The following is a 22,481-nucleotide window of genomic DNA, read 5'->3' as shown; positions in this document are numbered from 1 at the left end:
TCAATCTATTTGGATCAATAAATCAAGTGATTTATTCTCATTATGTTAGGATAAGTTGCAAGTTAATATAACGTTAAAAGCAAACATCAGGTTAAATTTAAAGGATGTGATTGAGCTCAGAGTGTAAGTAACAAGATGTCAACACTCAAGGTGAATGTCCATTCTGTACTCTTGTTAACTGATCTTGGTTAGAATGACTATAAGTCAGCTATGCTAATGTCTTGCTGGAAAATACATATGTGAACTGATATTAGGGATGAACATCGCTATTGTTGGCTATCTGTACTTGTATACACAGAGAAAATCTCCCCCCAGACAGGGACCTAACTTGAGCATCCCCAATGGTTAAATTGCCTGCTACTAGTTTTCTTCCATTTAGACGTGCAAACGGATAACTGTTTAAAGAAGATATCGGGTCAGTTGAGCCATCCCCAAGACTAATTCAATATCTTTTGTTTGTATTTGACTGGGATAAGGGTGAAATTAGGGAAACAAATACAATTTAAATGCTCTCAAAAATACCTGCATGTTGCTTTGCAATGTTGTGTTTTGCTATTGTTCTGTGAATTTTGAAAACAACCCTATAACAAATCAAGGGGAAATATTTAGCCTACCTTTTAATACCTTTTCTGCACATCGCACTACTCTTAGTCATTCATTAACATAAATATGTGAAGCAACAAAGTAAAATTAGCATTTCAGTAAAACCTGCACATTTTGTGATCGAGAATAAAACTGGAGCAGCAGGAAACCAGAGCAGCTGGGACAACACATGCAATCACAGAGAGAATATTGAAACTGTACACGGGCAGCTCCAGAGGTCTGGGGCAGTGAGGCAGCAGCAGCTCTATAAGATGCCCATTGTGACGGTAAGTTGTAGATGATATGTATCTAAGTCAGCTTGATGTGGAAGAACTTCTCGGTGGTAGTGTTCCAATGCACCTGCTCCCCTTGTCCACCCTGGTGGATGAGTTTGGGAGTTGTTGCACGCTCAAGATATTTTCAATGACTTCAACTTTACATGTTTGGACCAAGGTCAGGGTCTGAAGGTATATGGTTTTGATGGAACCCAAACTAAGTAATTCCAATATCGATAGCTGTCAATTTCCACAGCCCGGGACCATAGAACCACAGAAAACTACAGCACAGAAAACAGACCATTCAGCCTTTCTAGTCTGTGCCGAAACATTATTCTGCTAGTCCCATTTACCTGCCCCCAGCCCATACCCCTCCAGACCTCTCTCGTCCAGGTATCTATCCAACTTACTCTTAAAAATTAAGAGCGAGCCTGCATTTACCACATCAGATGGCAGCCCATTCCACACTCCCACCACTCTTTGAATGAAGAAGTTCCCTCTAATGTTCCCCCTAAACCTTTCCCCTTTCACCCTAAAGCCATGTCCTCTTGTGCTTATCTCTCCTAATCTAGGTGGAAAGAGCCTACTCGCATTAACCCTGTCTATGCCCCTCATCATTTTATAAACCTCTATCATATCTCCCCTCATTCTTCTCCACTCCAAGGAATAAAGTCCTAACATGCTCAATCTTTCTTTATAACGCAACTCCTGAAGACCCGGCAACATTCTTGTAAATCTCCTCTGCACTCTTTCAATCTTGCTGATATCCTTCCTGTAGTTCAGTGACCAGAACTGCACACAATATGCTAAATTGGGTCTCACCAATGACTTATACAACCTCACCAAAATATTCCAACTCCTATACTCAATACTTTGATTTATAAATGCCAGGATGCCAAAAGCCTTTTTTACAACCCTGTCTACCTGTGACTCTACTTCCAAGGAATTATGTATCTGACCTCCCAGATCCCTTTGTTCCTCTGCACTCCTCAGTGCCCTACCATTTACTGTGTATGTCCTACCTTGATTTGTCCTTCCAAAATGCAACACCTCACACTTGTCTGCATTAAATTCCATCTGCCATTTTCTGGACCATTTTTCCATTTGGTCCAGATCCCTCTGCAATCTTTGAAAGCCTTCCTCACTGTCCACTACACCTCCAATCTTAGTGTCATCTGCAAACTTACTAATCCAATTTACCACATTATCGTCTAGATCATTGATATATACAACAAACAACAATGGCCCTAACACAGATCCCTGAGGCACACCACAGGCCTCCAATCTGAGAAACAACCATCCACAACCACTCTCTGTCTTCTCCCACTCAGAAAATTTAGAATCCAGTTTACAACCTTTCCATGGATACCCATTGACTGAACCTTCTGAACTAATCTCCCATGTGGGACCCTGTCAAAGGCCTTGCTAAAGTCCATGTAGACAACATCCATAGCCTTACCTTCATCTGCTTTCCATTTACTGAGCACATCCTTGCCAGAAAATAACTTATCCCAATCCACCCTACCTAGATCCTTTCTCATTTCCACAAAATTGGCCTTTCTCCAATTTAGAACCTCCACTCGAGGACCAGACCTATCCTTATCCATAATTATCTTGAAACTAATTGCATTATGGTCACTGGACCCAAAATGCTCACCTACACATACTTCAACAAGAGATGATGAACTAAATGTAGTAAAACATAGGTGAGACTCATTTGTGTTTTGTTTTGTTACAACAATGTGCAATCTGTCGATCATTCTGTCAGTAGAATTTGTTGATGTGGCTTAATTTGGCCATGTACATGGAAGGTCATTACAACAGTCATGCATTATAGAGGTCTTAGAATGTACATAATATGGCATTGCACTTCTCCGGATTTAATCATTATCATTATCATAATCAATATCTTTAAAATATGAAGTTAATTCACAATCCTGTTTTTAATCGTAACAATGTTAATTGGATCTAAAAGGAAAATATGATTGTTGAAATAATGATGAGTATTTGAATCATTTCGGCATAGAAGGCTATGGATCAAGTACTGGGGGTTGGGATAAATTGGGATAAAATACTGGTGGATAAATTGGGCCAAATAGCCTGTTTCCATGCTTTATGATTTCATGACTCTACCTTGCAGAAGGATAAGAATTACTACAATGACATTCAACAAAACTAAGCACAAAAGTTGAGGTGATTGCTTCGCATTCAGTCCCAGGACCAAAGACTCATTAATTGCCAAGGCAGTAGATAAGTCAAGTTTTTCCATTTAAACTTCTGTTTTTATAACTTATTGACAGTTTTTTCCCCTGATTCAGGTACAGTTTAATCAAAACAAATTTGTAATTAATTAATCAGTAATTTCAAGTGGAGAAGAGTTCACTCAGAGATACTGTTTTCAGTGTGCTGCTAATTCTGCAACCTGTTCTCTGTAGAATCAGGGCTGGCGGAGTGACTCTGATTAACAGCCCAACCCAACACCATCAGGGATTAATGACAAATGTAGCGCTAAATTTATGCAGGGAATCCCTCCCAATTGTATTAAAATAAATAGATATGGCATGCACTACATTTGCCCTTCTTTGGCTTTGGATGATATTCCAGAGTAGTCTCATGTCTCCGGTAGCTAGTTTGCAACTCTGCATAGACATGTTCCAATGAGACAGGGGAGTCATGATAGGATACAGGAACTGTGGTGTACAAAGTCTATGATAAATCTAGTCAAAAGGAAAAGAAAAGCATACAAAAAGTATAGAGAGCTAGGTAATGTTAGAGATCTGGAGGAGTACTGGGCTAAAAGGAAGGAATTTAAGAAAGAGATTAGGAGAGCCAGAAGGGGACATGAGAAGGCCTTGGTGGGCAGGATTAAGGAAAACCCCAAGGCGTTCTACAAGTATGTGAAGAGTAAGAGGATGAGATGCGAAAGGATAGGGCCTATCAAGTGCAGCAGTGGGAAAGTGTGTATGGATCCGGAAGAAATAGCGGAGGTACTTAATGAATACTTTACGTCAGTATTCACCATGGTAAAAGATCTGGGGGATTGTAGTGGGGACTTGCAGTGGCCTGAAAAGCTTGAGCATGTAGATATTAGAAAAGAGGTGGTGCTGAAACTTTTGGAAAGCATCAAGTTAGATAAGTCGCTGGGACCGGATGAGATGTACCCCAGGTTGCTGTGGGAGGCGAGGGAAGAGATTGTGGAACCTCTGGCGATGATCTTTGCATTGTCGATGGAGACGGGAGAGGTTCCGGAAGATTGGAGGGTTGAGGATGTTGTTCCCTTATTCAAGAAGGGGAGTAGGGATAGCCCAGGAAATTATAGACCGGTGAGTCTTACCTCAGTGGTTGGTAAGCTGATGGAGAAGATCCTGAGAGGCAGGATTTATGAACATTTGGAGAGGTATAATATGATTAGGAATAGTTAGCATGGCTTTGTCAAGGGCAGGTCCTGTCTTACGAGCCTGATTGAATTTTTTGAGGATGTGACTAAGCACATCGATGAAGGGAGAGCAGTAGATGTAGTGTATATGGATTTCAGCAAGGCGTTTGATAAGGTACCCCATGCGAGGCTTATGGAGAAGGTGAGGAGACATGGGATCCAAGGGGACATTGCAGTGTGGTTCCAGAACTGGCTTGCCCACAGAAGGCAAAGAGTGGTTGTTGAAGGGTCATATTCTCTGTGGAGGTCGGTGACCAGTGATGTACCTCAGGGATCTGTACTGGGACCCTTACTCTTTGTGATTTTTATAAACGACCTGAATGAGGAAGTGGAGAGGTGGGTTAGTTAGTTTGCGGATGACACGAAGGTTGGGGGTGTTGTGGATAGTTTGGAGGGCTGTCAGAGGTTGCAGAGGGACATGGATAGGATGCAGAGTTCGGCTGAGAAGTGGCAGATGCAGTTCAACCCAGATAAGTGTGAAATGGTTCATTTTGGTAGGTCAAATATGTTGGCGGAATATAGTATTAATGGTAGGACTCTTGGCAGTGTGGAGGATCAGAGGGATCTTGGGGTCCGAGTCCATAGGACGCTCAGAGCGGCTGCGCAGGTTGACTCTGTGGTTAAGAAGGCATATGGTGTATTGACCTTCATCAATTGGGGAATTGAATTCAGGAGCCGTGAGGTATTGTTGCAGCTATATAGGTCCCTGGTCAGACCCCACTTGGAGTATTGTGTTCAGTTCTGGTCGCCTCACTACAGGAAAGATGTGGAAGCCATAGAGAGGGTACAGAGGAGATTTACAAGGATGCTGCCTGGAATGCGGAGCATGCCTTATGAAAGCAGGTTGAGGGAACTTGGCTTTTTCTCCTTGGAGGATGAGGGGGGGACCTGATTGAGGTGTATAAGATAATGAGAGGTATTGATAGGGTAGATAGTCAAAGGCTTTTCCCCAGGGCTGAATTGGTGGCCACAAGAGGACATAGATTTAAGGTGCTGGGGAGTAGATATAGAGGAGATGTCAGGGGTAAATTTTTTACTCAGAGAGCGGTGCGTGCGTAGAATGGGCTGCCGGAAATGGTGGTGGAGGCAGATACGTTAGGGTCTTTCAAGAGACTGTTGGATAGGTACATGGAGCTGAGTGAAATAGAGAGCTATGGGTAAGCCTAGTAATTTCTAGAGTAGGGACATGTTCGGCACAGCTTTGTGGGCCGAAGGGCCTGAATTGTGCAGTAGTTTTTCTATGTTTCTATGTTTCTAACTTGTTCTGAAAATGTGGTCAAAGGTTTTGCATGTCACTGGGTGACCCAAGAAACAGAAAAGTGGAATATCACTGTAAGTGACCAAACTCTTGCCTTGAACAAAATATTGTTCAAGGCAACTAAACACTGTAAGTGACCAAACTCTTGCCTTGAACAAAATATTGTTCAAGGCAACTAAACAATCTTTTTCACAGATTTTTCAAAATGGCCAAAGTACGATAAATTATGCTATCCTTTAAAATAATAAGTAAGTTTGTGGATGACATGAAATTAGGAGGTGTTGTTGATGCTGAAGAAGGTTATCATAGAATACAGGGGGAATCTTACAGTTAGGGAAGTGGCCCGAGAAGTGGCAAATGGGTTTCAATACAGATAAGTGTGAGGTGATGCATTTTGGAAAGTCAAACAAGTGTAGGACTTACACTATTAATGGTAGGGCACTGGGGAGTGTGATGGAACAGAAAGACCTAGGAGTACAAGTGCATTGTTCATTGAAAGCGGTGTCACAAGTAGACAGGGTGGTGAAAAAGGCGTTTAGCATGTTAGCCTTCATTAGTCAGGGTACTGAGTATAGGAGTGGGGACATTATGTTGCAGTTGTATAAGTCATTGGTGAGGCTGCACTGGAGTAGTGTGTACAGTTTTGGTCACCCTTTTATAGGAAAGATGTGGCTAAACGGGAAAGAGTGCAAAAAAGGATTTAGCATGATATTGCCAGGACTAGAGTCATAGGGGGAGGTTGGCCAGGCTAGGTCTTTATTCCTTGGAACGTAGGAGAATGAGGGGCGACCTTATAGAAATGTTTAAAATTATGAGAGACATAGATCAGGTGGATGGTAACAGTCTTTTCCCAGGGTAGCGGAGTCCAAAACTAGGCTGCATAAATTTGGGGTGAGAGGGAAAAGATTAATAAAGGGACCTGAAGGGCAACTTTTTCATGCAGAGGGTGTTGACTACATGGTACAAGCTGCCAGAGGAAGTGGTTGAGGCAAGTACAATAGTATCATTTCAGAAGCACTTGGATAGGTACATGGAGGGGCGGGGCTTGGAGGGATATGGGCCGAACACAGGAAATTGGGACTAGGTGGGTGTGCACTGTGGACGGCATGGACTGGTTGGGCTGAAGGGCCTGTATTCTTGCTGTATTGCTCTTTGACTCTATAATAAATCAACATGATTTTACATCTCCTTTAGAAAGCATGTTTTGAGATGGAGCATGAAAGGTGCAATTGCATTCTAACATTCTTATTTTAAGTTTGGCATAAAGCAGAAGCATTGCCATTTGTAAGGACATTGAAAATATCACCGTCATTAAAGCAGTTTTATTGGTTTGCATGCTTTGAGACATTTTATCCTCAAACAGTGCAAACTGCCCTGCATTTCCTGTTCATGTCCGTTTCACTTGAAAACCTTTTTTTATTGATAACGTTTTATGTAAATGCCAAGGTAACATTTAAATTTCCTCAAACCTCTTCAATCCCATTAAATACCACCAATGCAAACACATTATTCCCTTTGACTTTAATGATTTACAAAATAAGTTAAAACAATTATTTCTAAGTGACAACTCAAGTTTTCCTTCAATAGGCTGTGACTATTACAAGCAGCGACATGTTAAATAGTATTGTCAACAGACATTGGAGACAGTTGAACAAAAAGAAAATGAATTAAATTGAGACCCCATTGGCAGGTAAATGATCAACAGCTGGCTACTGCCATGTGCAATGTGGGAGAAATCTACAATGGAAAAGATTCACTTGCAGCTGCTTTGTATTCCAGTAATCATACTGAGATACATTGAGTGAGTGTTTATCGGTACCAGATGTGTTTCTGTTCTCCAGCAAAATACTTTGTGGGATATGTTCAATATGGAGTACCCGTGGCCTTTCAGTAAGCATGCAATAGACTTTGAAACAAGTCCTGTTGAACAAATGATACTTCTTTTCATATTTCTGGGAGCGTTTCTATATATCATGTAACCACCCAATTTTGCAGTTTGTTTCAGAACATAGTTCTGCCTGTCACTGCATTGTCTTCCTCCTGCAGAAGATGATTATTGAAGAATGGCAATAGTACTTTTGTCCGAAGAATCTGAATACTCTATCCTCATGGATTGTGGTCAGAGGACCAAAGCTCCTTTGGGATTCACTTAGATGATTGGATTTGTGATGTAGACTTGTGTTGAATTACAGCTTACATAGAACATAGAACAATGCAGCACAGGAACAGGGCCTTCAGCCCATGATGTTGTGCCGAACTAATTAAACTAGTAATTAAGTGCTTAACTAAATTAGTCCCTTCTGCCTATGCAAGGTCCATATCCCTCCATTCTCTGCATATTCATGTGCCTATCTAAGAGCCTCTTAAAAGCCTCTATCCTATTTGCCTCCACCACCACCCCTGGCAGCACATTCCAGGCACCTACCACTCCCTGTGTAAAAAAACTTGCTCCACTCATCTCCTTTGAGTTTACCCCTTCTCACCTTAAATGCATGCCCTCTAGTATTAGACATTTCGACCCTGGGTGTCCACTCTATCTATGTCTCTCATAATCTTATAAACTTAAATCAGGTCTCCCCTCAGCCTCCGCCGCTCCAGAGAAAGCAACACAAGTTTGTCCAACCTCTTCTCATAGCACATGCCCTCTAATCCAGACAGCACCCTGGTAAACCTTCTGCACCCTCTCCAGAGCATCCACATCCTTCCCATAATGGGGCGACCAGAACTGAATGCAATACTTCAGTTGTGGCCCAACCAGAGTTTTATAAATCTACAACATAACTTCCTGACTCTTGAATTTGATGCCTTGAATAATTAAGGCAAGCATGCCATATGCCTTCTTCACTACCGTATGAACTTGTGCAGCCACTTTCAGGGAGCTATGGACTTGGACCCTGAATCTCCAAGCTGGTTAACATATTCTCAACCAGACTCCTTTCTCTCAGTATGACCTATCAAAAGAATGCCAAATAGAATTGAGAAAAGTTTTAATGCTTTACATTCAACATCTTAAAAGTGCATTGCAGCTGAACCTATTTACATTTGATTATATGAGACTTTGCAGAAAAAAACACACAAAACTGCACATGGAAATTTATGATTGAAAACCAAAGATCAGCAGATTCTCAACATGCTGCAGCATACCTGCCATGATTGAAGTATATATTGTAGCTCAACACAGGATTCCAAAACTAACCTTTGATACTTTGGTACTTTGATACAGGGTGACAGTGGTTTTGGTTTCTGCCTTAACTTCTCACTGATGCAATGTATCTATTTGCCCATTTGAGATTGGATGTTGTTATATAAGACTTACAGGCCTTCTGGCCCAATTCGTCCATGCCAATTGCAATGCCTATTTGTACTGATCCAATATGCCTGCATTAGACCTGTATCACTCTAACCCTATCCTATGAAAGCGCTTGTTCAAATGCTTTTTAAATGTTGTAATTGCTTTTGCCTCTCCCACCTCTTCTAGCAGCTTGTTCCATATAATCACCACCCTCTGTGTGAAAAACTTGCCCCTCAGACTTCCTTTAAATTTCTCTCCTCTCACCTTAAATATATATCCTCAAGTTTTGGGCTCCCCCACCATTAAGAAAGGCTTGGAGTATTATGTACAGTTTTGGTTCCCATTCTACAGGAAGGATGTGGTGGCAATAGAGAGGGTGTAGAACTGATTCACTAGGATGTTGCCTGTAATGGAGGGCTTTAGTAACAAGGAGAGATTGGATAGACTGGGAGTGTTCTCACGGAAGTGTAGGAGACTGAGGGGTGACCTTACAGAGATTTATAAGATTATGAGGGGCATGGATAGGGTAGACAGTGAGAGTCTTTTTCCCAAGGTTGAGATCTATCAGAATGTGTTGGATTCCAGCCCAATTCTCAGAGATGAGAACTGAAAACTAGTAATTAAAAACAGAAAATAAAAGGTCATTTACCCCAAGTATTAACTCTGTTTCTCTCTCTATAGATGCAGCTTGGCATGCTGAGTATTTTCAGCATTCTCTCTTTACATTTGAAATTTCAGGCTTCTGCATTTTTTTTTGCTTTTTGTGTAAAACCATGGTCTGCAACTCTGTCTTTAGTACTTTGGAGTTATTATTTTGTGATGCATTCATATTTATTTCTATTTACATCATAGGATGCAACCATTTGTCCCATCTTGCAGAACAATCCCTTCTACCACTTATTTCCCTGTAATCTAACCCTCTCCCATGCCCATTAACTCCACCATGATTCTCTACCATTCAGTTATTCCAGTGGTAGTTACTGGAATTAGCACACCAACTCGCGCATCTTTTGGAATGTAGGAGGAACCGGAGCAAGATCTTTTGATCTTGCTCTGGTTTCCTCCTACATCCCAAAGATCATGTGATCAAGAGAGAATATGCAAATTTCCACACAGGTTAACAAAGGGTGCTGGTTCACTCTGTAAATTCTGAACCAAAACAGCACTAATGTAATAGGATCCTGACAGGATCATCCTTAACTGACCCAACTCTCAAATGGTAAAATTAATCATGTGATTGCCTGTCATTATGAATTGGTCTTCTTTACTCTCATGATGACACATTACTGAGTAAATATCTGATCAAGCTGAAATGATAAGGAAGTTGAAGGTCTTGAAGGTTATTTTGTTGAATGAATGAAAATAAATCTAGATGCAAAGTTAATAAGTTCCTGCTTGAAATTGTGAATTCAATTGTGGACACATGTAAAATGGTAATTACAACAATTTAAACATGCTTTCAGATACTAAAAGGCGCACCTGCAGGTTTAACACTCAAGAAATAATTTTCCTGAGCTGGACATGCAGCCTCAATGTGCCTACTTCCACTGAAAGTGTTGAGAAAAATGAACATTGAAAGATGGCTCGGTGATCAAAGGAAATCGTAACAGTGGTTCTTAGACATTGAAGGCAGGGCAGTGGCACAGCTGGTAGAACTGCTGCCTCACAGCTCCAGTGACCTGGGTTTGACTCTGACCTCTGGTGCTATCTGTGTGGAGTTTGCACATTTTCCTGGTAAGCCTGAAGAGTCCATCCAGATCCTCTGGTTTCCTCCCACATCCCAAAAACATGTGGGTTACTAGGTTAATTGGCCACTGTAAATTCCCCCTGATGTTCAGCTAGGTGAAAAATCTGGGGGGAATCGAAGGGAAAGTAGGGAGTGTAAAATGTGCTTCATGTAGGATTAGTGTAAATTTGTCAACATTTCAGGGTTGGAAACTCTTTGTCAGAATTGTAAAGGAAACAAAAGAAGCAAGTAAAGTTGCAGGGAGGGTGGGAGAGGGAAATGTTTCTGAGAGTTTAAAACCAGGGTGACCATGGGGATAAACTGTAAACAAGATTATCTGGTCTGTGAGTCAATCTCGTCAATGACTGAGCAACATGTTTAATTCTCCTAATCACTGATAGATATTGTCTTGAACACAATTCTATGTTCATTTTTTTCTCGAAGAAATGGTCTTGTCCATAAATTTGCTCAGCGATTTGGTGAATAGTCACTGGAGAGATTCTTTATCTTGAGGGAACAGCAGATTTCTGTTTGCCCTTTAGTGTTGTGCTATTTGATCAGGCAAGTTTTGGAAAGTTCTGGTCACAATATCATTGGATTTGTCTGGCTAGTAGTTTCTGACCTTAGTTTTGCCACAAAATACTTCCTGGTCCTATTTTTGCTGATACACCAGTGAATTTGAAACACATTCGAGAGTCAGTTCAGAAATATTTCTTCCAGATATTTCAGTATTATTTTTGCATTCAGCAAGTCATTTTTATGTAAGGATGAACTTGTACTAAAATCAAACAGAAAATAGATTGATATTGTTAATTTAAAAAAAATGCTGTACTGAAAACAAATAAATGGCTAGTTTTTCCTTTGGCGTTTTCATGTTATAACAGTTAACAATATTTTTTGACAAAAAGTACCCTTATTTGCGAAATGTTTACTTGGGAAAAAGTTTATGTTTTGGTAGATGTTTGTCACTGAAGGTTGGATTAAAAATAAATCAGAGATTAAAGGATTATGATGTAGGAAATAATTGAAATGATTTCAAAATGATCCTTCAAAGCTCGAACAATTGTTTTCCTTTTGCTGAGTATCACTAATGGTGTCAGGTTACTTTAAGGTTCACTAAAACATATTAAAGATGAACAGAGCTTTCTGTTGTTTTGTACATATTTCTAACACAATGTATGAATGAGTTGCCTTCTGACAGGCCCAGTTAGAACAACTAGAATATCACCTTTGAATAAGATTTAGGAATATGAAATACTGAAATGAATGTGGCCCACGATAAACTTGTCAGAGACTAGTTGATCACATACTTTCAGGTTCATTGTTTATGCTCTGTATGAATGTAAGTTTTTCTTTCATATTGCTTCTTCCTAAAGATATGGGCGGAAGCAGCAAATATGTTTCTCGAGAAATTAAGTTAAAAGTAAAAAAAGAGCAAATGATAGTCTCTCACTACATCTGGGCACAATTCAGGCAGAGGAATTTGCTACTCTCTTGAGCTTAGTGACATGGAATAAATCCAAACCAGTTCCAATTTAGTAAAGAAGAATGTCAGTCCCAAGCTAGAAGCTAAGTTTTGCATCATGGAAAATCCCACAATCCAGGCAATTATTTCCAGTCACCTCAATAATGTTACTGACACCAGTGATATCTGTGATGATAATTTCCAGATTATAGAAGTTCAACCTCAGTCACTTGCACAAAACACACAAAATAACACCATGGATTCCACTTCTGAAGTTTGCTTGCACTGAACCCTGAGTAGGCAGGAGTTTTGATTTAATATCTCATTTAAAAGATGGCCCTCCAGAAATGCATCCCTCACAGCAGCGAGCTCCCAGTTAATATTGTGTATGCAGGTTCTGTGACTGCATTAGAGCAAAGAGAATAAAATTAAAGCTAAAAGCAAAAAACGGCAGATGCTTCAGTTGATTAGTGGGTGTTGGCAGGGGTGGTGGGGGAAGGGCAACAAGGAAAAGGAAATGACTGAGAGTTCTCATGCACAAAGATAATGCGTACACATTGGGCCTAAGTTTGCTGCAGTTGGTGAATGGACAATGTCAACATCTCCTCCCAGGTAGATTTGCCTCTGTCCTGCACTTACCAATTTAAATTCCATGTTTTGCATAGGAAATAGCTTTTTGTAGGGCAGATAAGCAGCTCTATCATTTTTTTCAATCTAATTGACCAATCAACACAGATTCTGAATTCAGTGTACATTGGAATCATGAATTCAATTTCAAATCAGGTAGAGAAAGAAATAAAATGAGGGAAAAGGAAGAATGAAGAATGAGATAAAAGGTAAAAAAAGAATAATTTGTGGCGGTCTGCACATGCGGGACTCGAACTGCCATCGGGAGCCGCGGGCAGACACACGGTAGCGCTTCTTGAACTACCCACTCGGGGCGGACTCTCCGGGGACAGTCAGACGTCACTTCCACCCTGCGGGTCGCAGGGGCCCTTGGGTAGAGAGTTTTCACGCGCTTTTTGGAATCAGTAAAGGTTTTTGAGTTCAGTACTCTCTGCCTCCGCGTGTTCCTTGAGTAGTGTGTTGCTTGCGGCTACATTGGTGACCCCAATGTTCCAGACGGCATCTGGAGCTGGTGACTCAGCGACCAGCCATGAGTTCGAGCAACTCGCACAGCATGGTCTCTCTGAAGCTCCCGACCTTCTGGGCCACTCAGCCCCACGTTTGGTTCGAGCAGGCTGAGGCTCAGTTCAATATCAGAGACACTATAGTCAACGCCATGTGGTACTACTATGTGGTCAGCGCGCTCAACCAGGACACGGCAGGCCAAATCATCGACTTCCTATGCCAGCCACCAATGGAGGACAGGTACACTAAGCTTAAGGCGCCCCGATCCGTACCTTCGGACTCTCCCGCTGTGAACGAGCCACGTGGCTCCTACACATGGACGGTCTGGGCGACCGCACGCCATCCAAGCTCATGAATGATATGCTGGCGTTCATGGACAGCCATAAGCCGTGCCTTTTATTTGAGCAGTTGTTCCTTGAGCAAATGCCAGAGGACATTCGCCTACTCCTCGCGAGTGAGGATTTCAGTGACCCACGCAGGGTCACGGCTAAAGCAGACGTCCTTTGGCAGAGTAAGCAATGTGGAGCAGCCTCCATCGGCCTAGCCACGAGTGCGCGCCCCAGAGCCCAGGCCCTGCAACCGAAGCCGTCGAGACCCACGGGGGGAAAGGACGAAGGTTCGGAACAATGGTGCTTCTATCACCAAAGATGGGACACTCCCAAAGATGGACCGACATTCCGGGTGGCGCTTCCTGGTAGACACCGGAGCCGAAGTCAGCGTACATCCCCCCCGAACATGGACACTCGTAATGCGGTCCCAGGCCCCGAACTCACCGCTGCAAATGGCACCAGTATTTGGACGTATAGCTCGCGAACTATCCCACTGCAATTTGGGTCCAGCCGTTTCACTTGGACTTTCACGTTGGCAGCGGTGTCACAGCCACTACTAGGGGTAGATTTCCGACGAGCCAGTTGCCTCCTGGTCAACCTAAAAGGCCAGCGTTTGGTCCACACCGAGATGTTCCAGACTTTCCAGCTAGGAGAAGCCAGGCTACCGGCCCTCCACCTGGATTCTGTGACCCTCTTGGGTAATGAATTCGCCAGGGTGTTGGCGGAATTCCTCTCCATAGTCACCCCGCAGTTCTGCACGGCCAACCCCAAGCACAGTGTGCAGCACCACATCCCCATGCAAGGACCGCCGCTGCATGCCCGAGCTCGCAGGCTCCCACCCGACAAGCTCCACCTCGCCAAGGAGGAGTTCCGTAAGATGGAAGAGATGGGAATTGTACACCGCTCAGACAGCCCGTGGGCATCCCCGCTGCACATGGTACCCAAGTCTGCAGGAGGATGGAGGCCCTGCGGAGACTACAGAAGGCTCAATGATGCCACAACCGCCGACAGATACCCAGTACCCCACATCCAGGATTTCATGGCGAACCTGCACGGAGCGACCATCTTCTCAAAAATCGACCTGGTCAGGGGATACCATCAAATCCCAGTGCACCAAAACAGCCCTCATCACCCCATTCGGCTTGTTCGAATTCCTGAGGATGCCTTTCAGTCTCAAGAATGCAGCCCAAACTTTCCAAAGGCTCATGGACTCAATGGGACGCGGCCTGGATTTTGTTTTCATTTACTTGGATGATATCTTGGTGGCCAGCAGTTCGCACCAAGAGCACGTGGCACATTTATGCCAGCTCTGCCAATGCCTGAGCGACCATGGACTGGCAATCAATCCAGCGAAGTGCCAGTTCGGGCTGATGGAGATCGACTTCTTGGGCCACAGAGTCAACCGACGTAGCGCAGTTCCCCTACCGGACAAGGTCCAGGCCATCCGCCAGTTTCCCAAGCCCAGCACGGTCAAGGCCGTGCAGGAGTTCGTAGGGATGGTCAACTTTTATCATTGGTTCATGCCGGCGGCAGCACACATCATGAGACCCTTGTTTAGCCTGATGGCCGGCAAGGCCAAAGAGGTGGCATGGGACACGGAGTCCACTGAGGCGTTCGAGCAGGTCAAGGAGTGCTGGCAAAGGCGGCCCTCCTAGTACATCTGAGAGTCGATGTGCCCACGGCACTCACAGTCGATGCTTCCGACATGGCAGTCGGTGGAGTCCTGGAGCAGCTCGTCGAGGGCTAGTGGCGACCACTTGCTTTCTTCAGCCGGCACCTACGGCCACTAGAGGTGAAGTACAGCGCTTTCGACAGAGAGTTGCTATCGCTCTACCTGGCTGTCCGGCATTTCCGGTACTTCCTCGAGGGAAGGGAGTTCACTGTGTATACGGACCACAAGCCCCTCACCTTCGCACTAGCCAAGGTATCAGACCCATGGTTGGCTCGGCAGCAGAGGCACCTGTCCTTTATTTCAGAATTCACCATGGATGTCCGCCACATCGCAGGGAAGAACAACGTCATCGCCGACACACTGTCTCGCCCCTGCCTCCACTCAGCGGGCATATTGTCCTCAGGAACAGACTACACAGCACTGGCGGAAGCACAACGGTCGGACACCGAGATCCTGGCACCGCACCGCCATTTCGGGGCTCCAGTTGGAGGATGTCCCCATCGGCCCGGCAGCGGATCGACTCCTGTACGACGTGTTTACCGGCAAATCCCGACCCGTGGTACCAACAGCCTGGAGGCGCCGGGTGTTCGACACGCTGCACAACCTGGCCAACCCATCCATCCGGGCATCCATCAAGCTGGTAGTGGACAGATTTGTCTGGCACGGTTTGCGTAAACAGGTCGGATACTGGGCCAGGACCTGTGTACACTGCCAGACTGCCAAAGTCCAGCGGCACATGAAGGCTCCCCTCCAGTAGTTCCAGCCAACGCTCAGGAGGTTCCAACACATCCACATGGACATTGACGGCCCCCTGCCAGTCTCCTGGGGCGCCAGATATATCTTTACCATGGGAGACAGGTTCACCAGATGGCTGGAAGCCGTACCGCTCGCAGACACGTCCACTGAGACCTGTGCCAGGATGCTCATTGCAAACTGGATCGCCAGGTTCGGCCTCCCATCACCTCCGACAGAGGGGCGCAGTTCACGTCTGGTTTGTGGACAGCACTGGCGCAGCTCCTGGGCACCTAGCTGCATCACACCACAGCATACCATCCCCAGTCCAACGGTTTGGTAGACCGATTCCACCGGCATCTCAAGTCGGCCTTGATGGCGCGCCTCAGGGGCCCCAACTGGACAGATGAGCTTCCCTGGGTCCTACTGGGCATCCGCACAGCCCCCAAGGAGGATCTGGGCACCTCCTCAGTGGAATTGGTCTACGGCGCCCCCCTGATGGTCCCGGGCGAGTTGGTACCAGAGGCCCGAAGTTCAGAAGAAACTCCAGCAGCAGTACTAATGAGGCTGTGGGACAAGGTAGGGACCCTAGCACCGGTCCTGACCTCCAGGCATGGTCCCATGCCATCCTTCACCCCTAAAGACCTCTGAGACTGTGAGTATGTTTTTACTTGCAGGGGCATGCACAGGTCACCTCCACAGCGGCCGTACGAAGGACCCTTCAAGGTGATCCGGCACAACGGATCCATGTGTGTCGTGGAGGTGGGTAGCCGGGAAGAGACTTTTACAGTGGACCGCCTCAAATCGGCGCACTTGGACATTGAGCAACCAGTGAGGGTACCCGCACCGCGTGGGCGTCACTGGCCACCCACGCAAGCCACGCGGACTAGGGGCTCCACTCCCCCGATGGATGTTCCTGGGGGGGGTGGTGTGGCGTCCTGCACACATGGGACTCGAACTGCCATCGGGAGCCACGGGCAGACACGCGGTAGCGCTTTTTGAACTACCCACTCGGGGCGGACTCTCCGGGGACAGTTGGACGTCACTTCCGCCCCATGGGTCGCAGGGGCCCTTGGGTAGAGAGTTTTTGCATGCTTTTTGGAATCAGTAAAGGTTTTTGAATTCAGTACTCTCTGTCTCCGTGTGTTCCTTGTGTAGCGCGTTGCGTGCAGCTACAAATGATCCTTTTTGACATCCGACAACAAGTAAGGGTTAAAAGAATGAGACTCCATACTTGAAATAGCCAGACAGGTGGTTTGACAGTTTACGGTGCATTGACTGAATTGGGAAAGTCCTGATTTTCAGTGATGTTGTAGCGGCTAGCTACACACTATGAAATGAAGACACAGAGTCGCTGGTTCCAAAATCAGAGGTCGAATCTCGACAGGGGCGAAATATCCGAAAACTTCCCGTGCTACAGTTCTCGCGCTGACGTCACGCGCGGTCACCTGACCTTCCCGTGTGCGGGCTTTCCCAGCCCAACGCTGGGGAAGAAGGAGGGCCCCGCGCCATCTTGGATTGGGGCCTCCGACGACGTTGGGATGTCGGGAGCCGGTTCGATGCCGGTGCGGTGAGTCGCTACAATGTTTAGTTTTTATCCATAAAGACACAGCAACTCCATCGTTCTGGTAAGTTGAATGGGAAACCTGTTAGTGAAATAACACAAAGAGTGCAGCAATGCAACATTGTGAGCAGGTTTTAGACTGCCACATTTAACCTCATAGGGTTCCTCAGCTGGTGAATATGCAATTTGGGCATGAATAACCTCATTTTTATTTAACAGAGATACTGGACCAGTGATATTTACCAACAAGTTTCTTCCAGAGACATGCTGGTTAATTCAGTTGGATGAAGTGACAATATAGTTTTCAACAAAATTGCCAATTGACTGTTTTGATAACAGGCAGCTAAACCCCAATGGCCATTTCATGCCAAGTCACAATTCAACATCTGCACAATTGCTGAAGAACACGATGATGCTGGAGGAACCCAGCAGGCCAAGCAGCATCCGTGGAAAAAAGCAGGCAGTCAACATTTTGGGTCAGGACCCTTCTTTACGACTGAAGATAGGAAAAGAGGAAGCCCAATATATAGGAGGGAAAAACAGAGCAGTGATAGGTGGACTAAAGAGGGGAGGTGGGGTGGGCACAAGGTGGTGATAGGGAGATGCAGGTAAGAGATAGTGATAGGCAGGTGTACAGGGGAGGAGGGGAGAGCAATCTACCTGGGGATGGGTCAAAGGTAAGGAGAGAAAAAAAAGGGTGGGTAGAAAAAAGAGAAATAGGCTAGGAAAGGGAAGAAAAGGAAAGACATGGTGGCAGTGGGGGGTCTAGTGGGAGAAGAGGTTTGGGGATTACTTAAAGTGGGAGAATTCAATATTCATGCCATCAAGCTGCAAGGTTCCAAGATGGAAAATGAGGTCTCCAGTTTGTGCTTGGAATCCTCCTGGCAGTGGAGGAGCCGAGGACTGACATATCTGTGATAGTGTGAGAGGGGGAGTTGAAGTGACTGACAACAGGGAGATGCAGATCGCTCCTTACCTTTGACCCATCCCCCGGTGGATCTGCTCTCCTCTCCTCCCCTGCACACCTGCCTATCACTATCTCTTACCTGCATCTACCTATCACCACCTTGTGCCCACCCTGCCTCCCCTCTTTTGTCCGCTTATCACTGCTCTGATTTTCCGTCCTATATATTGGGCTTCTCCTTTTCCTATCTTCAGTCCTGAAGAAGGGTCTTGACCTGAAACGTTGACCGCCTGCTTTTCTGCACGGATGCTGCCTGGCCTGCTGATTTCCTCCAGCGTCATAGTGTTTTTCACCCAGATTCCAGCATCTGCAGTCCTTTGTTTCTCCACATGTAGCTGGTTTTGTAGACAAGCTCATTCTTATCTAGATCTGAGATTTTACTTGATTCTGCATTATATTCTATAATTATTCTTCTTGAGGCAAAAGCAGGAACTAGTGTGATATGGACATCAACCTTTTCAACTGAAATAAGCAATGTTCCACAAACAGTTAATTAAACTTTACTGCTGAGCCACTGGTTCCTTTTGAAATAGGAGTGTCTGGTGGTAAGATTATATTTCTGACAGAGGATATATTTTAGAGAGAGCACTGTGTATGCTGTGAGTGCCACTCCTTTTGCCTGGCTGGTGTGTCAGCACCACACCTCGTAACACACACTAGAAGAACTTGCCTGCAGGCACCCAACTGAGGTATTTGTGGTTGTTGTGTGATAGACGTAGCACTAGTTCTGCAGTGTTTCTTGTGCTCTCATCTAACAAGCACAAGCCACAGCTTAATTGGTCAGTGAATGCTGTAAACAGTGGCGGCAGGACACATTTTTCAGTTAATTGCCATTCAAACTACTGAACAAGAGTCAATCACTTCTGTAGATTTTGTCCCAAAAAGAGACACAAGAATCATCTTCATTTGTTATGTAAAATTGCTTCTGTGATTTTCATTAACTGAATTAGTTATTTTTGTTTTCCTTTGGTGTAAACCTTATAGCAAAGGTTTGACTCATTTTTGGAGGTAGCCATGTTCCATTCTCTCCTGCTGTAGCCCAGGTCCTCACAGATGTTTTGAGAATCACCTTTGTTTATATTTTCTGATTTCTTGTAGTGGATGCCTATGTTGTGGAATTGGCCACAGAGGTCAGTACTGCTACTTTTCTGCTCACAGAGTCATAGTGCTATACAGCACGGATACAGGTCCTTCAGTACAATGAGTCCATGCCGATTACGGTGCCCACACAGCTAGTCCCAAGTTCCTGTGTTCGGCCCATATCCCTTTAAGCCCCACCCTTCTATGTACATATCCAAGTGCTTAAATGATACTATTGTACCTGCCTCAACCACTACACCACTACCTCTGGCAGTTTATTCCATATACTCACCATCCTCTATGTTGCCCCTCAGGTCCCTTTTAAATCTTTCCCCTCTCACCCTAAACCTACACCCTGTGGTTTTGGACTCCGCTACCCTGGAAAAAAGACTGTTACTGTCCACCTTATCTATGCCTCTCATATTTTTAAACATTTCTATAATGTCGCCCCTCATTCTCCTACATTTCAAGGAATAAAGACCTAGCCCAGCCAACCTCTTCCTATGACTCAGGCCCTCTAGTCCTGGCAACACCCTCATAAATCTTTTCTGCACTCTTTCCAGTTTAACCATGTCTTTTCTATAACAGGGTGACCAAAACTCTACACAGTACTCCAAGTGTGGCCTCACCAACAACTTAGACAACTGCAACATAATGTCCCAACTCCTATACTCAATGCACTGACTGATGAAGGCAGGCATGCTAAACCCTTTTTTCAACACCCTGCCTACCTGAGATGCCACTTTCAATGAACTATGCACTTGTACTCCTAGGTCCCTCTGTTCCATTACACTCCCTAGTGCCCGACCATTCATGGTATATGTCCTAGTTGGTTTGACTTTCCAAAACTTTCCACATTTACAACAAGGGTCCCAACACTGACATCTGCAGCACACCACTACTCACCGGCATCCATTACGAGAAACAACCTTCAACCACCACCCTTTGCTTCATACCTCTGAGCCAATTTTGAATCCACATAACTCGCTCTCCCTGGATTCCATGGGGCCTAACCTTCCGGATCAGCCTGCCATGTGGGATCTTGTCAAAGGCCTTGCTAAAGTCCAAATAGACAACATCAACTGCCTTCGTCTACCTGAGCATCAATTACTTCTGCAGATTTTGTCCCAAAAAGAGACAAAAGAATCATCTTCATTTGTTATGTAAAATTGCTTCTGTGATTTTCATTATGTTTATGATATTCATAATTGATGCTCAGATTAGATTGAATGAAATGGTAGATGGTGAGGGAGGGGCACTGGCCTCCTCTTCTGCTTGAAGGGGTATGGGGGGGGCACTAAGTTCTTCTGGGAAAAAGGCGGTTAAACAAGACCCTTAAGAGGGAACTTGGGGTCCACGTTCATAGCTCCCTGGAGGTGGCTACACAAATTGATAGGGTGATAAAGAAGGCATATGGCATGCTTGCCTTCATTAGTCGAGGCACTGTGTTCAAGAGTCAGGAAGTTACGCTGCAGCTTTATAAAACTTTAGTTAGGCCGCATCTGGAGTATTGCATTCAGTTCTGTTTACCCCATTATAGGAAGGATGTTGAGGATTTGGAGAGGGTGCAGAAGAGGTTTACCAAGATGCTGCCTGGATTAGAGGGCATGTGCTATGAGGAGATGTTGGGCAAACTTGGGCTGCTTTCTCTGGAGCAGCAGAGGCTGAGGGGAGATCTGATAGAGGTTTATACAATAATGAGAGGCATAGACAGAGCAGACAGCCAATTTCTTTTCCCCAGCGTTGAAATGTGTAATACCAGAAGGCATGTATTTAAGGTGAGATGAGTAAGTTCAAAGGAGATGTGCGGGGCAAGCTTTTTACACAGAGAGTGGTAGGTGCCTGGAATGTGCTGCCTGGGGTGGTGGCAGAGATAAATATGATAGGGGCATTCAAGAAGCTCTTAGACAGGCACATGAATGTGATGGAAGTAGTAGGATATGGACGTTGTGTAGGCAGAGGGATTAGTTTAGTTGGGCATTTTATTACTAATGTAATTGGTTTGGAACAATATTGTGGGCCAAAGGGCCTGTTCCTGTGCTGTACTGTTCTATGTCCTATGTTCTATGACTGACGAGGGCAGTGTGGTGGACGTTGTCTACATGGACTTTAGCAAGGCCATTGACGAGGTATCACATGGTAGGCTGATCCTGCAGGTTAGAACACATGAGATCCAGGGTTAGTTAGCAAAGTGGATACAAAATTGGTTTGGTGGAAGGAGCCAGAGGGTGGTAGTGGAGGGTTGTTTTTCAGATTGGATGCCTGTGAGCAGTGATGTGTTGTTGGGATCAATGCTGGCTTCCCTTCTGTTTGTTATATACAGTATAGTAATGATTTGGATGAGAATGTAGGTGGCATGATTAGTAAGTTTGCAGATGACACCAGAATTGGTGGTATAGTGGATGGTGAAGGAGGATATTGATCAACTGGGAAAGTGTGCAAAGGAATGGCAGATAGAATTTAACTCGCGCATATGCAAAGTGATGCATTTGGGAAGTTAAATCAGGCCAGGACATACACAGTGAATGGCAGGACCCTAGTAGTGTTGTTGAACAGAGAGACCTAGGAGTACTAGTATATAGTTTCCTGACAGTGGTGACACAGGTGGACAAGTTGGTGGAGAAAGCATATGGCATGCTTGCCTTCATCGGCCATGGCATCTAGTACGTGAGTTGAGATGTCATGATACGATTGTACAAAATGATGGTTAGGCCGCACTTGGAATATTGTATGCAGTTCAGGTCACCATACGGTCGGAAGGATGTAATTAAGCCAGAGAGGGTGCAGAAAAGTATCAAAAGGATGTTGCTGGGACTGGAGGGCTTCAGTTATAAGCAGAGATTGGATAGGCTGGGACTGTTTTCCCTGGAGCAAAGGAAGCTGAAGGGTGACCTTATAGAGGTTTATAAAATCATGAGGGGGGATTGATAGGGTCAACAGTCACATTTTTTTCCCAGGATAGGGGTATATAAAAC

The 22,481-nt window shown here is 44.8% G+C and overlaps 1 protein-coding gene across 1 annotated transcript in view; it reads right to left on the bottom strand.

The window, feature by feature from the left end:
* Positions 1–22,481, bottom strand: part of LOC127575346 (protein FAM110C-like) — a 115,952-nt gene that overhangs the window by 4,900 nt on the left and 88,571 nt on the right. The window lies entirely within an intron of this gene.

The sequence above is a fragment of the Pristis pectinata genome, chromosome 10, assembly GCF_009764475.1.
Source record: "Pristis pectinata isolate sPriPec2 chromosome 10, sPriPec2.1.pri, whole genome shotgun sequence".
Taxonomy (NCBI): Eukaryota; Metazoa; Chordata; class Chondrichthyes; order Rhinopristiformes; family Pristidae; genus Pristis; species Pristis pectinata.
The sequence above is the reverse complement of the archived record's forward strand: the minus strand, read 5'-3'. Positions and strand labels throughout refer to the sequence as shown.